Consider the following 21,792-nt stretch of genomic DNA (forward strand, 5'->3'; position numbering starts at 1 on the left):
TTCACTTTTATGTGTGAATATTGTAGATATGATTAATATTAGCACAATTCAATAATGATTAACAAGATGATAATGAAAAATTTGATCATTGACAAATAAGTTTAACAAAATAGATTTTTACCAATCTATTAACTTTGAATTTTAATTTTATATTTTCATTTTCTCTTCTCCAAGATTTTCCTATATTTTTATAAATATTAGTGGTTAAGTTTTACTTGAGTCTTATTTATGGCTTATAGTAATATAAGATACCTTAGAGTTAAAACAATGAATCATTGGGTAATCATATAATATTGATACGTCTGATGGAGACGTCCATCGAGTCAACCGGCAGGTAATATATTACTCGGCATATCAGCATTATCTTCTGATCCCACGTGAAACAATTATATAATCGACAACCCTAAGAAACTGGTCGGGATTTTTCTTTTACGTGACATCCTGGACGCGGGAGGGGCGTAAAAAGAAATAATTGCTCCCGAACATGGGGCTCGAAAAGACGAGGGGCAAGAAGGTGATAAAAAGAAATTATGGCTATTAATGTGCAGACAAGAAGAGAAAGACAAAGAGAAATTATGACACCCGACATTGGAGTAAAGTGAAGAAAGAGATTGCTTGCTTTTTTTTCCCCTAGTGGCTTTACGTCGCACCGACACAGATAGGTCTTACGGCGACGATGGGATAGGAAAGGGCTAGAGTTGGAAAGAAGCGGCCGTGGCCTTAATGAAGGTACAGCCCCAGCATTTCCCTGGTGTGAAAATGGGAAACCACGGAAAACCATCTTCAGGGCTGTCGACAGTGGGATTCGAACCCACTACCTCCCGGATGCAAGCTCACCGCCGCGCGCCTCTAACCGCATGGCCAACTCACCCAGTAAATTGCTTACAACGGCAGTAGACATTAACTTGGAGAATTCAAAGGAAAACGGTAGAATAAAGTACAGATTTTAGTAATTTATAAGATAAAATTATGAAGATGTATCATAAAATGTTAATTTATTTTCTAATGATCACACTGAAATGGGCTATAATTGAATAATAATAATTAGGACTTGGATTATCTCAAGATCTGGAACGATTTACGTAGTCCAGTAAGGGGAATTCTGGGTAGTCCACCCAATTGCATAACAAATACAAGTAAGTAAAAGTACCTAGCAGTTAAGATAGATTTAAGCTTAGCATAAAATATTAGAGAAACTTAGGAATTTTAAAGTATCACGAAAGAATTAGAGAAATAATAAATTTAAAGATGGCAAACCATAGTCAGATGAGGGCACAATTTGAGGAATGCCAGAAGGAGCACGAAGAGGAACTTTAGAAAATGGATGAAGCCATAAAAAGTAACCAGGAAGAGATAGAAAAGATGAAAGAGAAGAGCAATGGGGAATATTAGAAATCCTAAAGGAGATAAGGAAACAGGAAGAGAAACAACAGGAAGTTATTGAAGAAATGAGAAAGGAAAGGCGAGAAGAGCAAGAAAAACAACAGGAAATGATGAGGAAACAAGAAGAGGAACAACAGGAAATGGTCGAAGAAATGAGGAAGGAAAAGCGAGGAGATCAAGAGAAAGAGGATAAGATGATTGAAGAAATCAGAAACATGAGAGGACAGCAGAGGCAGGAAGAACTACAACAGAAGCAGATGGAAGAGATGAGAAACATGGGAAAAAAAAGAAAAAAGATTGTAAAATTTGAAATCGGGAAAATCAGAGCAGAAGTCACAGATATCAAAACTGATATTATAAACCTGCGCAGAGAAATTACTGAGATAAAGGAAAATAAAGAGGTTTATGAAGAAGTCAGCAAAATCAGAGAAGAACTGTCGGAAAACAGGAATTACATTCAAAGCTTGAAGGAAGAAGAGGTAAAGAAACTGACAGAACATCGAGGCATTGAAAATCAATTTGCAAGAAAAATGGGGACAATGTCAAGAAAAAATAAGCGAATTAAATGAAGGAATTGAAATCACAAACAGATAGATGGAGGTTAACTTCATAATAGCTCGTGATGAGATCGGAGACAAGTTGGACATCATGAAGGAAGAAATAGAACTGAATAAAAATACAGCCAACGAAACGGTTGACAAGACGGAAGAAGGCTTAAGACAGATTCGGAAGGAAATATAAGAAATAAGAACGGAAAACCAAGCGACAAAATCTGTCATATCAAATTATAATGAAAGGCACAGAGCGATCGAAGTCCAAATGAACGAGAGGGAAACAACGCCCGCATTTACAGCCGAATCAAAACCAGAATAGCTACGCTGTAATAATGGGAAACAATAACAACGGAAATCCCACAATTATAAACAGCCGGGCTGATTGGCTCAGACGGTTAAGGCGCTGGCCTTCTAACCTCAACTTGACAGGTTCGATCCTGGCTCAGTCCGGTGGTATTTGAAGGTGCTCAAATACGACAGCCCCGTGTCGGTAGATTTACTGGCACGTAAAAGAACTGCTGCGGGACTAAATTCCGGCACATCGGCGTCTCTGAAGACCTCAAAAAGTAGTTAGTGGAATGTAAAACAAATAACATTATTATTATTACAATTATAAACATCAAATAAAACATGTGATGGTAGGCCTAAACACTTTAACAATACCACAAGCACATCACCAAAGTGATTCCTGAGAGAGATGGAAGACTATTTCAGAGAAAACAGGATTCCCGAGGACAAGAAATTGCGTGTAATTGAGAAGCACTTAGACTCGAATCCTAACTGGCACCAGGCATTGAATACAGTTTCCACGACTATGACGAATTCAAGATTGCATTCCTGAGGAGATTCTGGAATTCTGAAGTTCAGCAAAATGTGAGGCAAGAGTTATACTCAAGAAAATTTGCATCGACTGGACAAACGAGATTTAGTGACTACTTTGCAAACCAATTTCACTGATTTCAAGACTTGGATGCAGCACCTAGTGAGCTAGAGGCAATCAAAACGATCCAGAAGCAATTTCCACCAGACGTGCAAAGACTGTTAGCAGAAGCGAATGTAGAGTCAGCAGTGGATATGGAAAATATATTGAGACAACTGGATATGACGACAATACACCCTACAAGTAGAGTCATTTGCAACCCAAGTAGTGAAGAGGCAATAAACATAACACAGGAGAATAGTGGTAGAAACGTATCAGAAGAACAAAGAAGCATCCCAAAGAGCTTCAAACGAGAAGGGAGAAGAGACCAGAATAGATGCCAATGAAAATGAAACAATGAATCTTATGACAGGTACAATACGGACAATAGATTCATACCATACAATAGACCAAGAAACAGATGTAAGGGGAATAGGAATCGATTCAATCACAGGAGAAAACCGATGTATGACAATAGGCAAGAAAGAAGTTTCCAAGAGAGAGAGTATATGAATAAAAGGTATATACAGGATCTTCGAGAGGCCACCCAGAACACAGAGATGGGAGCAAGCCATCAGAGACCAAGATGCCAACGGCAATATAGAGGGGACAGCGAGTCTTGAACTCCAAAGACATAAGCACAAGGAAAGAGAAGAACGTAGACTGAATCCTAGAGCTCAAACATTCAATGCTAACTCAGAGGCAGCTGAGAAAAAAAAAAACCCACCAATTTTAGAGTAGTTAAAAACATAGAACATTTTAAGGAATAGAAAAATGGCAAAATTTCAAGTTGGGTCATTGTGCAAATCGAGTCATGGGAAATAGGACCAGACAAATTAGTGGGTGGCATACAGCTAACACAAGGACACAGCAGTTTAATTTACCAATAATTATAGTCAAAAGAAAGGGAATGAGAACTCACTGTTTAACAGATTCCGGAGCAAGTATCAGCATCATATCGCAAGTACTATTTCAAGAAATTGAGAGAAAGTGAAATTACCAACAATACCAGTATCAGGAATAAAAATTAGGGGAATTATTCCAGACAAAACTGTGGAATGTAAGATGCAAACCTATCTGAGAATCGGAATAGGAAATAGGAAATGATCCACTGAAACTGTTGCAGGAGAGCAGCGGTTTGCCGGGCGACATGCGGGCAAGCTTTGTCATGGAGAATGTTTACGCCCTTGCTCAACATTCCTCTTCTCCGGTTCTGAATTGCCCGTCTAAGTTTTTTCAGGGTCTCACAGTACCTGTCAACGTTAAGTGTTGTCCCAGCGGGCATAAAGTCGACCAACAATACACCTTTTCGATCCCAAAACAGAGTTATCATGCCTTTACTGGCAGACGTGTTTGCTTGAATTTCCGCGGCTTTGGCGCAGAGGGATGCCGCCACTGGCGTGATTGTTGCTTGGTCTCAGACGTAAAGTGGAATGCCCAGGTTTCGTCACCCATGACAACTGAGTCAAAAAAGCTGTCCTGTTCGGCTGCAAAGCATTGAAGAAATGCAGGGAAGAATCAACTCATTGCCGCATGTGGTCTTCAGTCAGCATGCGTGGCACCCATCTTGCGCACACCTTCCAGTATTTCAACTTTTCCATTAATATTCTAAAGCGGCGCTTCGGGAAACCTCAGGAACAAAAGTACAGAGATCATCCAAGGTGATCCATCAATCTTCACGCATGATTTGCTCAACCTTTAAGACTGTCTTGACGGAAATTGACGGTTTCCCGCTCCTTTGTTCGTCGTGAATTTCAGTCCGACCGGCTGCAAACTCTCGACAACACTTACAAATATTTTTGACATCCATACACGACACACCATATACTTCCGTCAATTGACGATGGATTTCAATCGGTTCAGTACCTCTTGCGTTCAAAAACCAAATAACTGCATGCAGTTCGCACTTCGTGGTAACATCCAACGAGAGCTCCACTCTCAACAGCTGCCAAGCCAAGAGAGAGTACCTCAGCACGGCATACGCATGTTTATGCGCGAGCACGGGAAACACTCTTCACAATGTTGCGACCAACAGCCACACGAACAGAGTTCTGTATTTATAAAAAAAAAATAGGAGATCTTATTTTTGGGATTACCCTCGGAACATCTTGGAAGAAGATGTAAACCAAGATAAAATGCAGGATCATAACAATGATATGGAGGTAGAAATGATATGTACTACTGAAAGGATCATGAGCATTGAGGAAGAAGATGAAAACTCGGACATATGGAAGAGTATCGTCGAAACTGAGATTCTGTCAGTGGAGAAGATGAAACTATATGAAATTCTGAAGCAACATTAAGAAATATTTATGAATAAACCAGTGCAAATACCAAAATGTTAATATAAATTACTAGTAAATGATTGGACTCCATATAAGGGAAAAATTTATGATATTCTAGAAAAATATTTCCATGAAGTCTAAGAAATCATACAAGAGATGTTATCTGATGGTATAATAACAAAGACAACTACTCCGTATCTCAATCCTTTGGTAATAGTAAAAAAAAAGTAACGGAAACCTCAGAATATGCCTAGATAACAGAAAACTAAACAAAAAACTAATTCCAGAATACGATCAAGTGTCGAAAATAAAAGACATTTTAAAGAAATTTAGGAATATGCAATATTTTATTCGCATGGATTGCACATCATTCCATCATGTTGTCTTGGAAGAAAAATAGAGGTTGCTGACTGGATTCATGTTTAACAACCAGACATATGCATACTGTAGGCTCCCATTCGGTTTTAAAAAATCTGAGGTGAATGATTACGTAACATGCTATGTAGATGATCTGGTATTCGCAACGCAGACATTTGAAGAGAACTGAAAAGTTAGCAAAACTCCTAAAAAACTTAAAGGACACAGGTTTTAAAATAAACCTAGCGAAGTCGAAGTTCCTTCAAGCACAGATACTATTCGTAGGTCAATTAATTGATGGAGAAGGGATACAACCTAACCCAATCAAAATAAAAGTGATATGTGATTTCCCTCCTCCAACGAAGATTAAGCAAATAAGACGCAAATCCCATTGAATTTATAGCAGACATTTTGGAAGGCTGAGATAAAATTAAGGGCCAAGCAAAGAAGTTTTAAAAGAATTATAATTGTTACAATAGAAGGCTTTGATTGTAATCACATGCAACAACTGATCTCACATATGTTTTTCTGTAATTGAGCAAGATGAGGCGATGATGAATCTATAAGAAGATGGGCGGGGGACTACCTGGAGTGACCTGAGCTGAACCGTGATGGGCCAACACCGCAGTTGACATCTGCAGAACCAGCCACGCAGAAGGATGATCACTCCTGACAACGCACAATGAATGAGACATAAATCGTCCGAGAAGCAGAGGAAAAGGGATAACTTCCTTAAATAAAATCACGTAGCTTAGTGGACGTTATTTAAAGTAGTTCATTTCTAATCAGTCTTGTTACTGTGTCATTTTAATCTTCAAAATAAGCTTAAATATGTTAGATTCTCACGAGTGATTTCTCAACAGATTGAAATAAAGGGAGTAAATAGTGTTCTAAAGCAATATAACCAAAACGCCAGTTAGAGTAATGTGCAACCCAAGTAATGTTATGCCATAAGAGATGAGAAGTTTTGACAAGAAGAGTATTTTATGATGCTATAGTTTCCAAGTGTTAGGCTAATATGAATGTAGGCGATATAGGTTGATAATGCATGAAGGAAATATATGGCTATTATAAGATAGGATGTCACAAGTTATGGAAATGTCAAAAGACAGAAGAAATATTGATACCGTTTGAGAAGACATTGATGCGATAATGAGAATATACAAGAAGAAAATTACATATACGTCAAGAGAGGTTAAGTGTGAAGAGTTGAGAATAATAAGTGATATGAATTGAAATGAATTTCTGAAGAAGATATAGAAATATTGTATGAACGAAATAAAAAATGGATTGAATAGGAAAATGTGCTACGATGAAAAAAAGAAGAGCCTAAGTATTTGAAATGAGTAATGAATCGATTGACGCAAGCTAGGATCATATGTATTCATGATAGAACAAAATTATATTTTTGGCTAGAATCCATGTGTTACGGTGTTACGTTGATTGTGACAGATTTTAATCTTCATGGAACATTATACTAGGGTCAAGTCATCAAAAGATAGCCCCATGCTGGGTACGTTCCTATCTCAGTGGATGTAAACAATGTGTGTCAGTGGGAGATAATATATCTAGATGGCAAAATACTGATATGGGGTTAGCACAGGGTGGGGTGTTATCACCCCTTCTGTTCTCCCTATATATGAATGACCTATCAGAACAACTGACGAACTGTAAATATCACTTATATGCAGATGACATCCAATTGTATATTCATACCAAGGCAAATGACATACAAGAAGCAACCATGAAATTAAACGAAGACCTATATAACATTAACAAATGGACCAGTAGCCACTACCTGAAGGTAAACCCATTAAAATCGCAAGTCATCATAATAAGATCTAACAAAGCATATGCCAAGTTAGAAAGCATCAATATACCAGTTATCAAGATCAATGAAACACCTGTAACACAAAGATTAGGTTAAGAACCTTGGAATAATTTTTAATAAATATTTAAGTTTGTCAGATCACATAACAAAAATATGTCAATGTGTATTCGGTTCATTACACTTTACAAAATGAGGGACTTTCTACCTGTCAAAACCAAGAAACTGCTCATTCAAGGACTAATACTATCAATATTTTATTATGGTGATGTAGTCTATAACAACAAAAGTTGTTTACTTGGTTCTAAACTTCAATGGGCGCATAACGCCTGCATTCAATTCATTCTAAATGTTCCGCTCCATTCCCACATCAGCCCATTCCTCCATCAACTGCCCTGGTTAAGATGTGATAGACGTAAGTACCGTGCTGCCGTTGATGCTTTCACGGCCCGTGCTTATAGACATAATATACGCTTTTGGGCTTATGCTGTGTCAAGAAAATAAGGTGAAATTCATTACGTTTCGCAGAGAATTGGGCTCTGCGTCATCAGAAGAAAATCTCGACTCTCCACGAGAAAGGCTTCTTAAACAATGAGCTTTTGAATTTAGATGTTACAACAGAAGTGGAAATGGTACGTTTATTCGTCACTAGATGGCTCCCCGGATGTGGTACAGCGCTGGCGTCCGAAGCAGAAGCTGACGGAACCATCTGAATCACTCTAAGAGGGTCACATAACATGTGTACGTAACATATGACATTGACACAAGCCTGGAATGAAATAAGTGGCGATGAGCAACATACGAATTTGGAAAACACCGAGACGAAATAACAATAGTGAAAGGACAGGGAAGGCAACTACCTAAATAAATCCTTAATGGCTGGCAACCACGTATTACTTAATTGACAGCCAGTGTCCCTGTTGAAATTGTTAGGATTTCTACGTATTTCCACAGCTTCCCGTATAATTCTGGACCTGTAGTGTCTAATGTGGGTAAGAGCTCGAACATCTTGGAATATATGTATAGACAAGAAATGTGTTTTTCCAGCAATCAATACACGATTTACTGTAAATAGATTACACTAGTACCGTACCGGTTTCGGCCCTTAACGGCCATCATCAGCTATACATGATTAGTTTCCAGCCATTAGACAAAATCACAAGTTGTTATTGTGTTAGACATCCGGATATCTAATGGGGGATGGAAATGCCATATGTGGCCCATATGTTTTAATGTGTTCTGTATACTCATGTTCTAACTTATTGTAACTTTTTACCTTTGACCACAAATATTTTAACTTCATGCTACTGTATACTGCATTTCCATCCCCCATTAGACATCCGGATGTCTAACACAATAACAACTTGTGATTTTGTCTAATGGCTGGAAACTAATAACGTACTAGCTGATGATGGCCGTTAAGGGCCGAAACCGGTACTAGTGTAATCTATTTACAATAAATCGTGTATTGATTCGTGGAAAAACACATTTCTTGTCTATACATTGAATCTATCAATACGGAAAATGAAATTTATAAACAATAACATCTTGGAATATGACATCATTACCCGACGATAGAGCGTGCTCAGCTATTGCTGATTTGTCTGGTTGGTCGAGACGAACATTACGTTCATGTTCTTTGATACGGGTACCAATGCACCAGCATGTTTGGCCGATATATACCTTACCGCAAGTACAGGGAACTTCGTATACCCCAGGATGTATCCTGCTGTCCATACGTAGAAATCCTAACAATTTCAACAGGGACACTGGTTATCAATTAAGTAATACCTGGTTGCCAGCCATTAAGGATTTACGTAGGTAGTTCCCTTCCCTGTCACTTCACTATTGTTATTTTGTCTCAGTGTTTTCCAAATTCGTACGTTCCTCGTCGCCAGATGTTTCATTCCAAGCTTGTGTCAATGTCATACACCTATCAATGTGATATGTTAGTTACACATGTTATGTGACCCTCTTAGACTGATTCTGATGGTTCTGTCAGCTTCCGCTTCGAACGCTAGCGCTGTACCGCGTCCGGGGAGCCATCTGGTGACGAATGAACATACCATTTCCACTTCTATTATAACGTCTAAATTCAAAAGCTCGTTGTTTAAGAAGCCTTTCTTGTGGACAGTCGAGATTTTCTTCTGATGACGCAGAGCACAGTTCTCTGCGAAATATAAGAATTTAACCTTATTTTCTTGACATGGAATAAGCTCAAAAGCCTATGTATCATGTCTATAAGTACGATACTGTTTCTCTTCTGCACAAAATACTGCGAACAGGTAAACCAGATTACCTGAGAATAGATTTCAACTACCTCTCTCCTTCAGGCAGAAACACCCTCAAGGTCATCAGTATGATCCCTACGTTAGATTATTAAGTTAAATGAATAAAATGTAAATGAAAGGTTAGTAACATTATACTTTAAATTTTTTGAGATATAGATTTAATAATAGTAAATATAAATTCAGTTTAAAATGTTAAAATTATTTTTATGATACTTTAAATTTCATTTAAATTACATTTCACGTTAACTTTAAATTAAATTAAAATTATTTTTAATTTTAAGTAGTTATAATATTCAATATATATTATGTTTATGCAGGTGCATAATTATATGGTTTGGCATAATAGCAGGCTTCATAGCCTGAGCCCGGCCATGTACAGAAAGACATAAATAAATAAATAAATAAATAAATAAATAAATAAATAAATAAATAAATAAATAAATCTTGTGGGTTGCATAAAACTACATTGGAAGGGGCGGCTGAATCACGATGTATATTGAAGCTATAGACCTTCAAAAAGCTTTTGACTCTCTGAGCAAGCAGGCTGTCATTGCAAAGCTGGCTAGAATAGGGATGTCAAAATGATTGTGGCCAAGGAATTATCAATCAATCAATCAATCAATCAATCAATCAATCAATCAATCAATCAATCAATCAATCCAATCAATCCTTTCCAGATGTGATCCATAAAATTAAAGTAAAGGAAGACTTAACAGTAGGAGAGATACATTCAAATATTGGACTTAAGCAGGGATGTAAATTATCACCAATATTGTTCATTTTTTTAACAATCCAGTTCTTTTGAAGATGATGCTTTCATTGTTTTTCTTTTAGCGAGTCCATGTGAACTGTCAGAACTCATCTAAAGTTAAAAACTTCATGGTTGTTCCGTACTGAACTGAGAATCACACAAGTAATTTTAATGTAAGGAAATACACCTTTTCAATTCAAAAGGTCTTGTCTTTATTCTTTATTAGGCCCTGCACTGCTGTCACACCCACACCAAACTCTGATGCTAAATTTGAGACTAGTTCACCTTTCTTTAACCATTCGATTATATTAACTTTATTTTGTATGGTTAAAACTACACGTTTTCATTTTACTGTAGATTTCAATCTCAACATTTCTCGGCTGTTACAATGGAAAATAAATGTTCAAATTTATCAGTCACTCTCACATTTCCTTACTTTGCACTACAGTACAGAACGTAGCCTACCTGTCTATTAATAGCGGAGGTTGACCATGACAGACCGCTAGGCTGGTTTCCGATTCCTGTGCAGTGTGAAATATTAATGATGCAGTAGCCTGTGGTGAAAATATTTAACCTTGAGAGAGAACGATATGAAAGATCTACGTAAGGTACTCGGAGGTGTTACACGCTACCAAATAAGTTGTAGGTATCATTCTGAAGTAGAAATGACCAGCATACCGTACTCGATGCTCCGTGGGGTGGGAGAGGGCACATTACAGTACATTATTTGTTAACAATGGAATGGATAATAAAGTTTGTGACTGTTGAATTTGAATAGCATCCCTCTTCTTTTGTAACAGTTAAAAGTTAAATAATTTTACACAACATAAAATTACGTAGTAAAAAAATGTATGAAGTCATGCTTCCAATGCAGATTGCTGGTCTATGCGCGTGTACGTACAGTAGTTACTGTACATTATGATCGTGGACTCAGGAGTTGGGAGTCAATGTACAGTCGCTCCAAAACAGAATACTGTCTGAAGATACCTTGACGTCAAGAGCCAGGCTGAGTAGCTCAGACGGTTGAGGCGATGGCCTTGTGACCCCAACTTGGCAGGTTCGATCCTAGCTCTGTCCGGTGGTATTTGAAGGTGCTCAAATACGTCAGCCTTGTGTCGGTAGGTTTACTGGCATGTAAAAGAACTCCGAGACAAAATTTCGGCACCACGGCGTCTCCGAAAACTGTGAAAGTGGTTCGTGGGATGTAAAACCAATAACATTATTATTGACATCAAGAGTACGCTCATTCAGTTTTGGAGCAAATGTACATTGCATTTTTAAAAAATAGATTTTTTTTGGCGACGGATAATCCGCAGAACGGTTAATCGAGGTTTTAGTGTATAAGAATTGAAGGGAGGTCTACCTATTCAATACAAATAAATATTTGATGAGGGTTATATTTACATTAAATGCGTCATGGGACCGGTTTTGACCGTTTAAGAGTCATCCTCAGCCATTATAACTAAAATTGACAATTTGTATTATAAATTTACAGAATAAAAATGTGGTTTACTTAATCTTAGCTACTACTATTTGTTGATTCTCAAGTCCTCTTGCTAAGTCTACGTCAAGTGTAACATAGAAAAATAACTAAATAATACCGTATTTACTTGCATATTTGCCCCACTTTTTTCACTATTCTGAGGCAAGGAATTGGGGGGAATTACACAATGTCTTCCGAGTTCGAGCAAAAGTTGTAGGCTATGGCCATTTTAAAGAAAACACGAGAAATACTGATTTGCAGGAAAGAGGACGTTAATAAATAACACTTATTTAATCATGCAAATCAATGAATATATGCATAAAGAAAGGTATTGCGCTAAAACTTGAAACAATGTTCAGTAAGTTGCGTGTAATAGGTTTCCACTTCTACGGTGTTCACGGAAGAAAGAAGCTTGATTCTGGGCTTAAGAGCATACTCGCTCTACCGCACTTTCAGCCACCTGCCAATGAGACAAAAATCCATTCTGAAAATATCCACGCCTTTCGATTATTTCACGTCATGCGGACACGAAGTAGAGACATGTTGCAACTTACCTTTCTCATGCACGATCACTCTCATCTAATGATTCAGCTTGTAGACCATCGCTCTCATCATCGTCTTGCATGTCCGAGTCCTCCACCCACGTTATGTCGTCCTCTGATCCATCGAGAGAATTGGATATGTCCTTTTTTTTTTTTTGAAACTTTTGCTAATCACACGTTCAGGGATCGTAGCCCATGCTCGGAGAATCCACTGGTGCATATGTTCGATTGATGGTTTTTTAATTCTTCCTGTTGGTATAAAACTATGCACATTCGTTGACATCCATTCCGTATAAAATTTACGCAGGTAATCTTTGAAGGGCTTGTTCACTGAAACATTGAGAGGCTGAAGAACAATGGTAATAAATATAAGTTGAGTTGTCTTGATTCTAGTATTTTTAATAGGAGTGTGAACTTTTTGTTCTAAACGTAAGCATTTATTGTCCATATTGTTGAGTTTGGAATTTATTGTGTTAAGTTGTGTTGAGTATTTCCTGGCAGGAGTGAAATTATCAGTTTAATTAATAAGTCTGTTCGACTTTTAAATCCTTACATGATCTGAGTTCAGACCGCCAGATATGATTACGAGGTCCGATCTCATCTCTGTAATTTTTTACCCTCACGGAATCCACAAGATGACCTCTAAAACTATCCAAAACAAGCATAGACTTCAGCTGTAATAAGGCTCCCGGACGTCTTCTCCATACAGTATTCAGCCACTCTTCCAGCAATTCGCCGACCATCCAACTATTCTCTTGCACTCGAATGTGGATTCCTGGTGGAAAGTTTCCTTCGGGAATGCGGAAGTTGGAACACCACTGCACAGCCTGCAAGTTATTTTTAAAAGGAGTGCATGGGAAGGGGTGCAACCGTGACCAGCTGGAAAGCATGTGTTATACATTAGGACATACCAGTCAACCCTTCCGATTTATAAGGAAACTTTCTGAATTTTCACCTCTTCTTCCAATCTTCTTAATCACTATAAATTCTGCTGGGAAAAATAAAATTTGGTTTTCAGTCCCGAAAAAAAATAAAAGAGCGGGGGAAATATGCGATGGAGGCATATACGCGAGTAAATACCGTAGCTAAATAACTACATAGCTATAACTAAAATAGTAAAGTCATATTTAACGTAGGCCTAGCAAGAGGACGTCAAAATCAACAAATTCTAGTAGTCAAGACAGAGTAAAACATACTTTTATTCTGCAAATGTATAATACAGTCCGTAGTTTTAAAGTGTTTATTTTAAGCATATAGGTGGTATATTCCTACTACAGCCGAACCTCTCTTCGGCGGACATTATCAGTCCCGTGGAAAAATGCCCATTACAAGAGGAGTCGACTAAAACAAGGTTGCAAAAATTAGTCAAACATTTTAACAGCAGAGGACATCCATCTTAAATAGAAGCATACATCATTATTTTGATTCTTCTAAATAATTTCTGACTAAATATTTGCCTGAGAGATATTAGAAGCAATTTTACAGCCTTAACAATCATTACAGCTCCGGGAAGTAATAATTCAGCTGGGTGTGTAAATTTAGCAAATTCTTTCTTTTCTGCAATATTCTCAAAAATGGAATAATGACTCAACGTGACACACAAATTTTCTACTTGAATTAATCTCACATTTCTGATTCCTCACTCACAGTTTCTGTGATCGAACACACCGGAACCACTCATACACCGCAACGTTCACTTCTCCGAAAACTGACTCCCGCATTCTTTTCACTGCTCAATTTCTGTCTTCCTCCAACTCACTTAAAATTGTATTTTTGTTCTTCACAATTGTGTATATTTGAGTTTCCCTGCAGCAAGCTTTTCTCTCTGAAAGTCCTTTAGCAGCTTCTATAATTAGTTTTCTTGTCTCGAGATCTAAACATGCTCTTCCCTCATATTCTTGTTTACTGGGCGACTGAAACGCTACAGTATTTCTCTCAACAATCACCACACGAAAGTCTTCTTGACAAGTTTAACTGAACTAGAATGAAGAAGTTTTGGGAAGAAAAGAAATTATCAAGAGTTAAAAAATGAACTTATTTTTTGAAGAATTTATTGTCTAAGGTTGATAAGTCCCTCACGTCCAATCTTTGCATTAAAATCACCAAGGAGACTTTTAATGTTAGTATCAGGTACATTTGTTACCAATTGGTCAAGTTCATTCCAAAATTGATCTGTTCCCTCTTTGTCAGTTCTGTTCTTTTCATTTGTTGGAGCATAAACATTTATCAATGTATAAATCTTGTTTTCCACTTTAATTGTTAATAATGCTACTCTTGACAAATTTGAGGATAAAATCAATAATAGAATCTAGAATTCTACTGTGTATCAAGAAATCAACTCCAAATTGAGGAATATTCTTTATGATTCTTTCACCTGGAGGTCCAAACCACAGGAAAACATCTTCAGAGCTGCTAACGGTGGGATTTGAATCCACTATCTACTGAATGCAAGCTCAAATCTACGCGACCCAAACTGCACGGCCAACTCGCTCGGTCATTCTGTGACATGATGATTGTTGTATAAAGGGGCCTAACATCTAGGTCATCAGCCCTCATTCTAAGACTACCCATATGCTCAACACTAAGGAAATGAACATCAGTAAAAGTATCACAGATATACAATGATGAAGGACTGCAAAGACATGGAATGATCAGGACAAAGCATGGGGACATTCAGCCTTGGGAAGTACAGGATTTTTTTAAAAAAAAGTGTTAAATATAAAAATCTCTCCAGCATAGTATTAACTTTGAAAAATCTGGGGACCTTGAAAATATGGTCCCATAACCTTTGGACTACATACATACATACATACATACATACATACATACATACATACATACATACAGGGATGTCCACAATTAACCTGACGGTGCTCAGCGCAGTACAGCGTGGCTGTAATGATTGTAAGAGTCTCATATTTCGTGGATATGGGAACTAAGCAAAGCAGTCACGAATTATGCCACATTTCTTAGTTCCAAGATTTGCCACCATATGAAAATATGGTACTGTAAGCAGCAGTGGGGTCGCAGAAGAAAGGCAGGAAAGATCAAACATATGGTAATGGTGGTTTTGGCACGTTTATTAGGATTTTTGGGTACAAGCACTGTTCAATATGACCTCCGAACTCAACAACATGCTGTATCTGTAACACAGCAGGGTTGACCCCTGACCACAGCATATCGGGTGAAATCAGAGTGACATGTCGTATACACTAGCCTTTAGATCAGGCTGAGACCGGTTAGGTCCCTGATAGACACGATCTTTCAAATATCCCCACAACCAGAAGTCACATGGATTTAGAACGGGGGATCTTGAAGGCTATGCATATGGGAAGTACCTAGAGATGATGTGGTCGTTATTGAACGTTTCTCACAGAAAATCTTTCACCTGGTGAGCGACGTGGCGGTGCCCCATCTTGCATGAAAATAACAGTGTGGTCACAGTTGTGTTCTTGCAAAGCTGGAAGCATGTGTTGCACAAGGAGGTCCCTATAACGTACATGTCACTGTACACCTAACAGGCCCACGAAGGGTCATCTCCTCAGTCAAAAACGGACTAAGAATGAAGGAGCTTGTAAAACCACACCAAACAGTCAGGTAAGCTGATTGTAATCTCAAGTCAACTTTATGATTCCGTCTGGAAGGAAAATAATATATGACACGACTGACCACTGGGGTCTGATAAAACTTACTCCACTGGACTGAATCATTTGTTAATCAATGATCATCTAGGATACGATTTGAGGACCGTTACTTTAATTACCATGTTCTGTAAACCTGCTAGTCCGACTCTTTGGCTGAATGGTCAGCGCTGAATCCTTCAGTTCAGAGGGTCCCGGGCTTGAGTCCCGGCCGGGTCAGAGATTATTTTGTGTTTGATTAATTCTTCTGGGAGCCTCCGTGGCTCAGACGGCAGCGCGTCGGCCCCTCACCGCTGGATACCGTGGTTCAAATCCCGGTGACTCCATGTGAGATTTGTGCTGGACAAAGCGGAGGCGCGACAGGTTTTTCTCCGGGTACTCCGGTTTTCCCTGTCATCTTTCCTTCCAGCAACACACTCCAATATCATTTCATAGCATTTATCACTCATTAATAAATCACCTTGGGTGTGGCGACCCCATTGTAATAGCCTATATATGTTTCATTCATTACATTCCTGACCCGGTCAATGACTGGAAAACAGGTTGTAGGTTTTCATTTTTTCATAATTCTTCTGGCTCAGGGACTGTTTGTTTGTGTTTGTTACAACACTTTCCTCTTCATATTCAGACAACACACTACAGAGCCAACAACCACAGAAACACGCAATTGTGATTACATTCCTCCACATAGGCTTGGCGTTACAAAGGGCACCCAGCCGTAAAACAGTGCCAAATCACCATGTGAAACACAGTTCGCACCCGCAACCCCACAGATATGGGAAACGCAGTAGAAGAAGAAGATTCTGTAAACCTGTCTGGCTCAGAGAGATGTATCAAGTTGCACCTTGTTCAATGCATGTATCAGTGATTTGATTAGAGAGTTCAACTCAGTCCCTGGAGTTAACTGTCTACTTAATGCCAATGATCTGGTCTCCTGGACTGAGAGAAAAAAAGAGAGAAGGGTTGAGATAAGAACTGAGCAAATTCTCAACAGTGCACTGGTTACTTGAAAACTAAGAAAAAAGAACAACTTGGCGATGAACACCTCAAAAACAGCATTCTAGTCCTTTTCACTGAATCATCAAACAATAGCCAAAATTACCTTGGAGTAATATCCGATCAGATATTAACCTGGAAGAAATGAAAGGAAGAAAACTATCTCTCATAAATATTTAAGTGTGTTTATACATCTTGTAGCTTGCAAATGGGGTTGTTCTCCTTCAAATCTAATCTTAATAATAATAATAATAATAATAATAATAATAATAATAATAATATTGGCTTTACATCCCACTAACTACTTTTACTGTTTTCGGAGACGCCGAGGTGCCGGAATTTCGTCCCACAGGAGTTGTTTTACGTGCCAGTAAATCTACAGACACGAGGCTGACGTATTTGAGCACCTTCAAATACCACCGGACTGAGCCAGGATCGGACCTGCCAAGTTGGGATCAGAAGGCCAGCACCTCAACCGTCTTGAGCCACTCAGACTGGCTCAAATCTAATCTTAGCATAACAGAAGTATTTCTTGCCAATAATGACATCTGTTGTGAAAAAACTTGTCAGAACATCTCAGCATAACCCTATGCCCCTTTAACGAGTACAAAACCTTGAGGTTAATAACTGGTGCAGTAAAGGAAACTCTCACTAACGCAATGGTTGCTGTCGCAAACCCCAAGTCATTACAAATTAATAATAACAGGAGAGAGCAATGCTTTTGCATGAGAAGAGCTATGAGTGCTTAGTGACAAACTTGAAACATTATGAGAATAAAGTAAAAAGGGGATTTGTACAAAACGGTAAGAAATTATATGAAAATTATAGCTTGATTGAAGGCCTCAAACAGTGCAACAACCTCAAAAACCAACTGAACTAGTACTTGTTGATTTCTACACAGAACTACTCCATAACTTAACAAAATGTTAGACAGACCCTCAAACTCCTAGCAAGGAAACAATGCACACATGAAAACACAGTAACTTTCCCATAACTGGAAAAATCAGTAATCTTTTAGCGTAAGGAACTACACTTGCTAAACTAAATGCTACATTGCCTTGCAGCTGTTAATAGTGAAGCTGTAAGTTAACTGTACACACAGTAACCCATTACGCGTTTTTTCCAGAAAATCTGAAATATTTTCGAATCCGAATAGACCACCGAGGTTCTACTGTATAGCGCCAATGACCATTTCATTCAGCCAGTGGTGCAGTTGGTAAATCACTGTCGTCCTGTTCCCAAGATAACAGATTCAATCTCAGCTGAGGTCAGTGGCATTTGAAGATGTTTACATGAAACAACTCTGGTTAACTGTAAAATTTCACACACAATATGCAGACCTACATGAAGCTGATGATCAAAATGTTTTTGTAACATATTAATAAATCTTTAAGCAACCCTAAATGTCAGCTGACTGTACCAGAAGGCAATTGTACAATCACTGGCACACCATTCACGTGCCTATCCAGCTGTGATAGCCTATAGGCCTATAAGTTAATTAGTCGATTAGACTACCTACCGATACTTGATGGGTATGGATTATCTAATGAATAAGTAACAGACAATTTTTGATAACAACTATTTAGTCCAACAAGTAACTTCATATTACAAACCCCCAATGAGATCATAGATAAACATTTTACTGCAACTGTCTGATTATCAACTCAGCCAATTTGTAATAACAGTAATAATGTTATTGGTTTTACGTCCCACTAACTATTTTCACAGTTTTTGGACACGTCGAGGTGTCAGAATTTTGTCCCACACGAGTTCTTTAACTTGCCAGTAAATCTACCGACACGGGGTTGGCGTATTTGAGTCTGAGCCAGGATCGAACCCGCCAACTTGAGCTAAGAAGTCACTCATTTGTAATGATCACATACGGTAAAATATTATAGCCTATTTAAAAATAACGGCAAAACAAAAAGGTTAAAAACAAGAACCTCGCAGAACTGAGTACGGTACCACAGCGAACATGAATTTCACAAAGGGGTGATGTTAAAATTTGTGTACACAAAACGTTTCTGCAGATTTCCAATATCCCATCGAGGGATATTATAACCTCTTTAAGTCGAGCAATCACATGAAATAGGTCCACAAGAGTAGAGCGTTGTAAATTTAAAGCAGATATTGCATGCTATCCTAGGTTAGGAACGTAAGCACTTACTTAACTACAAAACACAGAAGCATAATAAATATATATTACTTTAAAGTGTGAAGAAAAAACAAATGAAGTTCACTAAAAATTCTTTCAAATTCTACAGGAAATCACTTAAAACCTGAATACAGACAATAAGTGTTCTACTTCATAGGTTGAAAAGAAAGTTCTTTCTGAATAAAACATAATCACATTAAAAGTGTCAGATAGCAACAAACTAGTAATGTATAATTTGAAAATACGTCAAATCTCAACACGGTACATAATTCGCATTTTACCAACCAACATTCATACAGGGGCTATTCAAAGCCTACCTAAGGCAATTTATGCAAAATCACTTACTTGTCCAATAACAGTAACTGTATATCCAATTCACCACTGAAACAGTAATGCGAACAGAAACAACGTGACACATTTTGCTCCAAACTTGGAGGGAAACATAACGTACGTACCACTGACAGATGAGCAACTGTTGATCAAACGTCTTGTCTATGTACTTCGTTGCCTAAGGCCCCCGAATCACCAACATGGCCATGAAAGATACAGCTTAAGCATTAAGTTAAGCTTAAGTTGATACGTTTTTAGCAACAATGATAGCAACCACCTTCACTGAAGAGTTCCATATTTACGATTTAAGGGTTAGGTGTTATTCCCAGTACACAACACACAGGTCACTGTGTTTACATCATCATGCAAGATATGGATGCCATATATATCTCTCTTTATTCCGTGAAGTCATTCGCCATAGCTGGGGATCAAAGAGGCCGAATCTTCTTAGGCAAAAATACCACAATTGAGAGTGAAATATTGGGTATTGTATGAAGTACAGAATATCTATTACAATCAATGGCCGAAAAACATATGTTTCAGCTTTTTTTTTTTTTTTTTGCACACATCAACGGTCGCACACATACTCTTCTTTCTCAAGTATTTCGATGACAGCAATAATGGCCAATAATTGTGGCGAATTTCTGACAACGTTCGCAAAACGTAAGTATGTAACGCTAATACCATATAAATTTGTAGATTCATTGTGCATGATAATGATGAAAGTCATAAATTAGTTCCTTTTCACGTGGCACTGACAAGAGAACCATTTAAAAGCAAACAAAACATGCCTCCCGATCACGTTCAAGGTGCGTTCAGAAACTGCAACGCCAACCCAAAATTTTGATGATGATGATGATGATGCTTGTTGTTTAAAGGGGCCTAACATCGAAGGTCATCGGCCCCTACCAAAATTTTGCGCGATATCACGACACTCATCAATAAAAGTGAAATAAGGCGCTGCATATCACGTCTACAAATGTCTGTCTGTTAGGTCATCAGCCCAGAGGCTGGTTGGATCCTCAAATAGCACCACCAAAGGTTATGCGGTTATAAGGAAACCGCAAAACCAATGGCAGCACCAAAATGAGGCGTACTAGGCAGGACGAGGAGTGAGGTAGTTTGCCATTGCTTTCCTCACTGGGTCAGAAAGTGCTATTGCAGCACGACTGACCCTATGAGCTACACCTTTCATAACACTCAGATGCACTAGTCGTGCTCTGAATGTCATTACTCAGCACCACCCATACCCCAGCAGCTTCCATTTTGTCACAGCTATGGATGAGACTGGGACTTCGGTGGAAGCTACACTGTACTCTGGCCTGTGCCAAGAGATGGATACAAAAGTACTGTGTCCATCAAGAAATGGCAGCAGGCAAGTCTACAAATGCCGTATTCATAAGCATTTTTCGTCAGCTGCAGGAACTCATTGGCATTGCCTAGAACTAGCAGAAATATAGATGTGATTCACGCCCGGCACCAGCTAGGTCGCAACTGTTTGGATCGACTGTCAAATACTGGAGGAATTATAACAATCCATTCTTTTATTTTAACTGCACAAATATAGGAAGAATCTAGCGGTTCAATTTTTAGCCTACATGAATCATTTGACGATTCATATGTTATACGCCTGATCTCAAGTTTCAATAGTAATTACCGGTATCACAGAATAGTACGGTATTTTTCCACGGCAGGATAATTGTCGCAGATTTTAAGAGTAATCTAAATTTCAGAATTTATTTCCTGAAAGGTGCTTCGTTAAGATGCCAGCGAATCTGCTGACATGGGTCAGATTTCCGATTGGCTTCGCCTGAAGAGTGACAGTATACGTGTTGGAATAACTGGCGCATTTAGCCGTACATTGCAGTCTGCCGTGGAGCTCTTAAAGCATGGAAGTCTATCGAAATCGGTAATGACGTAGTGTGCAGTGAGCTTGCATCCGGGAGATAGTGGGTTCGAATCACACTGTCGGCAGCCCTGAAGATGGTTTCCGTGGTTTCCCATTTTCACACCAGGCAAATGCTGGGGCTCAACCTCAATTAAGGCCACGGCCTATTCTTTCCAATTCCTAGGCATTTCCTCTCCCATCGTCGCCATAATACCTACCCGTGTCGGTGCGACGTAAAGCAAATAGCAAAAAACAAAAAACAAAAAAAACGGACTAACGCAGTGTTCACCAATTTATAAAATGCCTATTATTTTTACTACTACTACCAGCAGATCCTTTCCAACAGAACAAATCATGCAAGATATGGATGCCATATATCTCTCGCTTTA

General features: G+C 38.5%; 1 protein-coding gene across 4 annotated transcripts in view; it reads right to left on the reverse strand.

Annotated features, from left to right (window-relative positions):
- Positions 1-19,907, reverse strand: part of LOC136862776 (DNA-binding protein P3A2) — a 298,693-nt gene extending 278,786 nt beyond the window's left edge. For 2 of the 4 annotated variants that reach the window (XM_067139026.2, XM_067139028.2), the window contains exon 1: positions 19,641-19,907. The gene's annotated coding sequence lies outside the window, so the exon portion shown is untranslated. Of the gene's footprint in view, positions 1-19,530 lie in introns of all 4 variants that reach the window. The other 2 variants (XM_067139027.2, XM_067139029.2) reach the window with 1 other exon arrangement.
- Positions 19,908-21,792: the final 1,885 nt, after the last annotated feature.

The sequence above is a fragment of the Anabrus simplex genome, chromosome 2 (genome assembly GCF_040414725.1).
Source record: "Anabrus simplex isolate iqAnaSimp1 chromosome 2, ASM4041472v1, whole genome shotgun sequence".
NCBI classification, from domain to species: domain Eukaryota; kingdom Metazoa; phylum Arthropoda; class Insecta; order Orthoptera; family Tettigoniidae; genus Anabrus; species Anabrus simplex.